Genomic DNA, 6,823 nt, shown 5'->3' on the forward strand with positions numbered 1-6,823 from the left:
AAGCAGTACTATGTCTTCATTTTTCGAGTGTCTTGGCTTATAAATTTAAGTCTTTTGAAACATGCCTTTGAGTCCCCAACTACACGACCAAATGTGGATTCTCCATTGATGCCTTGGGTCATCTGTGCAGTGCCATATTCAAGGTGCATCTATCGTCAAGACTATCATGTCTAGTCATCCTTGTGGTTGTAGCTTGATGTTGTTGCATTTTGCTTTGACTAGATGCAGTCCGAGTGCAACCTATACATATTTTTGTGGTGTTGCCTTTTTACCCTTGTTGGCTAGATTGGCCCATTGAGGTTCTAGGGTCTCTGTTTGTATTTGTTTGGGTATGAGCTTTTGGTTGATGTTTTGCAAGTGAGAATCTATGCTCGTGTAGAGCCATTACTACACTAGGATCTAATTTGGAGGACCTATCACGGCATCGTTTTCTCTCCAACTTACTTGGGGGAGGTGCGGAAGGGACAGCCCCCTCTATGGGGGGGGAGGGGGGGCAGTTCCCCCCCCCAGCCCGCAGGGCCGTTACACTAAATACCATGCGCAATTCGAAGGACTGTTCGTAGCCAAGTTTTGAACTGCTTGCTCTATATTTCAGCCCAGTGATACATCTATGATGTGCTTTCAGCTCTATATGGTCTCTAGGTCGGTTTCATGGTCTACAGGTTAAATATGGCCTAGCAGGTCCGAATATCCAATTCGGCCCGTCCAAATGGCCGAGGGCTGAATGAGAAAGGGCCGAATATAACTAGTCCGAATGTCAAATTCGGCCAGTCCGAATGTGGTTGTCCGAGGGCCGAATGGCTGAACAGTAGTTGGCGGAGTCAAGTGGGCCAGTCCCAACGTGGTTGTCGAAGGGCCAAATGGTAGTTGGTTGTGTCAAGTGGGCTGAGTGCAAAGTTGGTCCAAATGGTGAACTCAACCGGCCGAATGTCCCAGTGGGGTTAGGCCGAGTTGATAGGGCCGAGGGCCAAATTTTCACATGTTCAAGTAAGATGGACCGAATGGTTGATTCGGCTGAGGGCGGAGTCCTAAGCATCCAAATGGTGGTGGGCCGAATGGCTGAACACAAGAGGACCGAGGTCCGATTTTGGGACTCTACCCAAAATCACTGTCACTCTAACGGGGCCATACAAATCTTGTCATTTCCTACAGTCCAGATGATTTGTTGGATCACTAGTTCTTCTTCGATGGTGGCCGGGTTTTTTTTTTCTTGATTTTGGCCAACGCAACAATAAATCACACAATTTAGGTCATACCCTGTCGCACACATCTCCAAATCAAAGCCATGGGTAGAGGGGAAGAGTTGTATATACCTTGAATAGCAAATAAACTCCAAAATGCAAATCGGCAAACGAATCAAACTCTCTTGCCCTGTTTTGACAGCAGAAACCTTAATGCTTATTTTCCTTCTTTTTTCTTTGTTTTTTCATACCCTAATGCATCCAAATCACAAATCAAATACCTACACTACTCCACATGCTTTTCAAAATCCAAAAAACCAAAAGCTTACTTGCTAAGGAGATCGAATACCTCTTCAAACTCCCTCACTTCCTACCTATCTAGCTCCACGATCCAAGTGCAAGCTTTAAGCAAGCTCAATCCTCAAGCTCCACGCTCTAAGCTCCATTGCCGTGAGCAAGAGAAGAGAAGAGAAGAGAAGAGAAGAGAAGAGAAGAGAATAGAAGAGAAGAGAAGAGAAGAGAAGAAGAGAGGAGATGATGGAGAGCTTCTCCACCACGGTCCCTCACCTTCACATGCTCACTCCCTCACACTCTCACACTCCCTCTCTCAAGCAGAAGCTCAAGCAAGCAAGAGAAAGAAGAAGAAGAAGAAGAAAAGAGCTACTTTTGGCTACACACAAGAATGAGCTTCTCACTCACTTTTCAACTTTATATACAAAACCCTAAATCCCTTTTGGGCAATCATCCCCTTATCCCCTTTTTTACATGGCCATGGCCTAGGCCCTTTTTCCGATTGTCCTCCTATCTTCCTAGCTTTCTTCCTACCACCCATCTACCTTTACAATTTCCACGGGCAGGTGAGAGCCCCGGCGTTCTTAAAATAAATCATAGTACGCCTTGCACTCTTTTACAAAAGTATTGACTTGCGCTTTTTCTTGTGCGCCTTTCTCCTTGATTTAGGACTTTCCTGCACTTCTTGTGTTTCCATATTTTACTTAGTGCGCCTTCGTCTTTCATTTCACTTTTGCCTTGGCCTTGTCTTCTGCTTTAGATTTTTCAAATTCTCCACCTTGTTCGTCTGAGGGTTAACATTGAGCCTTCGAATATTGGTTTGCTTTACTCTATATTTCAACACCCATTTGAAATGTTGTGATTGCAAAAAATGGCATTTTACAATGTTGTAGCTATCAACTTTCTTTTTTGGTAGATCATTACAACTCAACAAAACTATCAATGTCAAGAGTTTTTTGAGAACCACCACATTCGACAACTATATCATACTATAGTTACATTGTTAAACTTACTCCAATTAATTTATTCTACCCCTCCATAACTTTCAAGGTAGGCCCTTGTGATTTGTATCACCATCTTTGACAATGCATGAACAAAGTGTGTACTAGAACTTTCATTGTCAAAATGTTGGCCAAATTGTCAAGCATAATTAAAAAACTTCAACTAGACTTTTTAAAGGTATCTATTCATCATTGTATAATATCTACTTGACTTCCTTAATATGTACTTTTGCCTTTTTAAGAAATCCATGAACACATTTCACCTTCTAAAATTGCATTTTTCAAAATTAATAGAAAGCTTTTGGGCACATTTCACTTTTTTCTATGATGAGTCTCAAATCTGAGTTGGACTTATGTATCATGATTTTGAATCTTTAGTTTCAAACACTTTGGAAAGCTTTTCATGGAGAAGGCAAATTTTTCAAAGAGTAATAGAAAATTGTGTGGTGCATTTGAATATTGTAACAAATCTTATAAGTGTGAAGTAAGAAACAAGATTGTGATTTTCCATTTGCCATTTATTAGTGTACTCTTTGAAATGGAACATAAATTTAATTAGGCACTCCACACCTAGGATGCACAAAGCATGATGTTATGAAAATGGAATGTGCTTCACATGGCAAGTGTGTTGTTGACCAGATGATGTACTCCAGACATAGGCATCATAGTTTGTTGTGCCCTGCACACTAAAAGACACTCTATACACTAGAATTTACACTTCATGGTTGGGGAACTCCTACACATGTGTACATTGATGTTTTAGGGTAGACTCACTGTTAGGATACATTGTATATTTATTATTAAGATAATAATATTAACATATTAAGATAAATATTATTAGCATAGCAAAACTTATCAACTATATCATTAAGTATATTAATCTCAATTGCAAGTTTTCTCCCTTATCAACCTTATCCAATGCCTTCATTAACACCTTGGGCTACATGTAGGGATCGATCAATTTGTTGTGTCTTTAGCTAAAGAAACAACGAAAAGGGAGCTCATTTGGAATGGGCAGCAAGTAGTTCTCAATGGCATAAAGAGAAAAAAAAATGGAATTAATTAGCATGAAGAAGATTAAGAAGGAAATCATTGCCATGTCTTGCAAATATACTCTTCAACTTTCTAAGGTGGATGAAAATCAACAATCTTCTTCTTCAAAGGAGAAAGATCCATGTTTGTGCAAGCTTTTGGAAGAGTACAGAGGTATTTCTAGCCACCTTTTTCATTGCCACTAAAGAGAGAAGTAGACCATCTACTTGACTTGGCACCAAACACCAAATCCATTATAGAAGCCACTTTATAGATTGCACGAAAATTTGGAAAGACAAGTCAAAGAATTGTTGCAAATGGGTTTCATTTAGCCTAGTCAATCACCTTTTGCTTCACTTATGCTTCTCATCAAGATGAACGACTAAACTTTTAGGACATGCATTGATTATAGGGATCTCAATAAGATCGCAATCAAGAATAGGTACCCAATTCCCCGTATTGATGATCTTTTGGAGGATGATTTAAAGGATGCCACTGTATTCACAAATATTAATCTAAGAGGGGTTTATCATCAAATACGCACGAAGGAGGGGGTGAGTTCAAAATAGCCTTTCTGACTAAAAGAAGTCTCTACCACTTTATGGTTATGCCATTTGGGCTGTGCAACACACTCGCCACATTCCTCATGGATGAACAAAGTGTTGTAGCCCTTCTTTTCCAAAACAATCCTAGTATTCTTTGATGACATTCTCATCTATAGCAAGAATAGGAAGACCATTTATAGCATGTGAGAGAGGCATTTGACACATTGAGAAAGCATAAACTCTTCACCAAAGAGAGTAAGTGCACAATTATGGCAGATGAAGTGGAATACTTGGGTCATATAATCAATGAGAAGGTGATTATTGTGGACCCTGAGAAAGTTAAATGTATCAAAGATTGTCCTACTCCAACCAATTCAACATCTTTGAGAGGGTTTCTTGGTCTCTCATCATTCTATAGGTGCTTCATAAAGAATTATGCACATGTGTTGGCTCCTCTCATCAATCAATTGAAGAGAAAAGCCTTTCTTTGGGATGTTATGACTACTAAAAGCTTTAATGAGCTCAAGTCACATCTTATTTCAAGGCCTATTTTGGTATGCTTGTACTTCTTTAAGGCATTCACCATTTGTGTGGATGCTAGTAGCCATGGTATTAGGGTTGTTTTGTATCAAGACCATGGGGTTGTTGCATATGAGTTTAGGAAGCTCAATGATAAATAAAAATAGCTTCATGTCTATTACGATCCTTCATGCCATAAAGAAGTGGTATCACTATCTCTATGGTAGCCATTTCAAAGTGAAGAACGATCAATGAATTTTAAAGTATTTCCTCTTACAACCCAACCTATCTCCAAAACAAAGATGGTGGTTGGCCATACTACAAAGTCATGACTTTGAGATTTCATACATGGTAGGTAAGGACAATGTTGTGGTTGATAGACTATTGTGGATGTGGACATGTTCCATATCTACCATCTCTACCATACATAAAGATTGGATACAAGACATTCAAGAAGAGTAATTGTTGGACGATCAGCCACTACCATGATCAAGAAATTAAATCAAGGTGATAGAAATGAATCCCCTAATTTCAAGTGGCACAATGGACTCGTTTGGTTCAAATGAAAGGTGTATTTGATACCCCAAACAACTTTCAAGCACTAGATTTTACAAGAGATGCATTATTCATATTGGTAGGATATCATTGATTGTTTAAAACCTTTGACAAGATCCAAGGGCTTTGGAAGGATGTTAAAGACTATGTTTTCTAATGCTTGCATTGTCAACAAAACAAGGATTCTAGTCTTTTGCCTGGTGGTTTACTTCATGTTTTGCCTATCCTTCATGGCAAATGGACTAACATTAGCATAGTTTTTATTACAAGGCTTCCTACCACCAAGCACGAGTGGAATAGTATTTTTGTTGTTATTGATTGATTGATCACATCAATCCATTTTATAGCAAAGTCTAATATTTGGCAAAGCTAGTGGCAAAGCAATTCATGGAAGGAATCTTTAAGCTTCATGAGCTTCCATTGAGAAGATTGTGTCTCATAGGGATAAAAAGTTCATGGGGAATTTTTGGAAGAGTTTGTTTACTTCCATGGGCACTACTTTGGCTCTGAGTACCGCTTATTATCCTCCAATAGATGGACAAACTAAGAATGCCAACAAATGATTGGTTCCATGGCTTATGCAAGAAGATGATTGAATTCAATGTTGTAGAACAATTTGACGTATTAAATATTTGGAGTGAATTAAATTATTATAGCTCTATCAATATCATAGTTTCATGCTTTGGGTGATATTGATATTGTCTATTTCACATCAACTCTTTGCTCGCACAATTTGGAGCTCTCTATGAAGAGTTATGGCCATTCTATTACGACTAGCTCCATTTCTTACTATTCATAGGAAATTCATAGTTTGGCCTTCTATTTGTGCTTATTTCATTGGAGGACTTCATCACACTTCAGTAGATGTTATTTTGACAAGGACCTACATATTCCAAGTCTTCCTACTTTGAGCTTTCATTGTACATTGCACCACATTTCAATTTTGAAGAGGACACAACTCTTTTGGTCTAGGATGACTTGTCATGTAGGAAAGCCTAGCCTTGAGAATTAGAGTTTGCATATAAAAGGTAGAGAATATCCAAAGTGCATATCTTTTACACATTGTTCATTTATATCTTCTTCTTGAGGATCTCTTCTTAGACCTCCCACCATATATGGAGGTGTGTATCCATGTCCACCAATATGAGATGTGTTTCACACAAATCTTCATTGTAAAGCTTCAATGATTTCCAACTATGGCTACTTTGTCCCATGAGCATGATAGTAATATGAAATCTTGCTACAACATGGCTATTCTTGGACATATATTAGTGTATTATGTCTTGAACCATAAATTTCTTTTCAGCTAGAGTTTCTTTCATTTCAAAGGTGTTGCGTAGTAGGAGTAGTGAGGCATGGACCACAGACGAGCGGTTCTACAGAAGAAGAAGCCATGCTTGCCTTCAGCCCACAAATAGAAAAGTCATAACTGGACAAGGATGGAAAAAGGATTGAAGAAAGGAAAACAATTTCAAAAAAGAAATGGTTAATAGGGTAATCAATATTACAATCCTTCATGAAGGTTGGGAGGTGGAGAATCTAATGAATGGTTAGTGGCAATGTTAGCAAGGGTAATGAGTGAGTAAGCTAAGGTTGGGGGATTGAAACCTAGTAGTGAAATAGGAGCTCATTAGTAAGAAACCCATCGATAAGTTTTTTGGTTAGGCAACTTATTTTTCTTATTTAAATATCTTACATG

This window comes from Lygodium microphyllum, chromosome 5 (genome assembly GCF_053477565.2).
Source record: "Lygodium microphyllum isolate KBCC chromosome 5, Lygodium_microphyllum_v1.1.10, whole genome shotgun sequence".
NCBI lineage: Eukaryota > Viridiplantae > Streptophyta > Polypodiopsida > Schizaeales > Lygodiaceae > Lygodium > Lygodium microphyllum.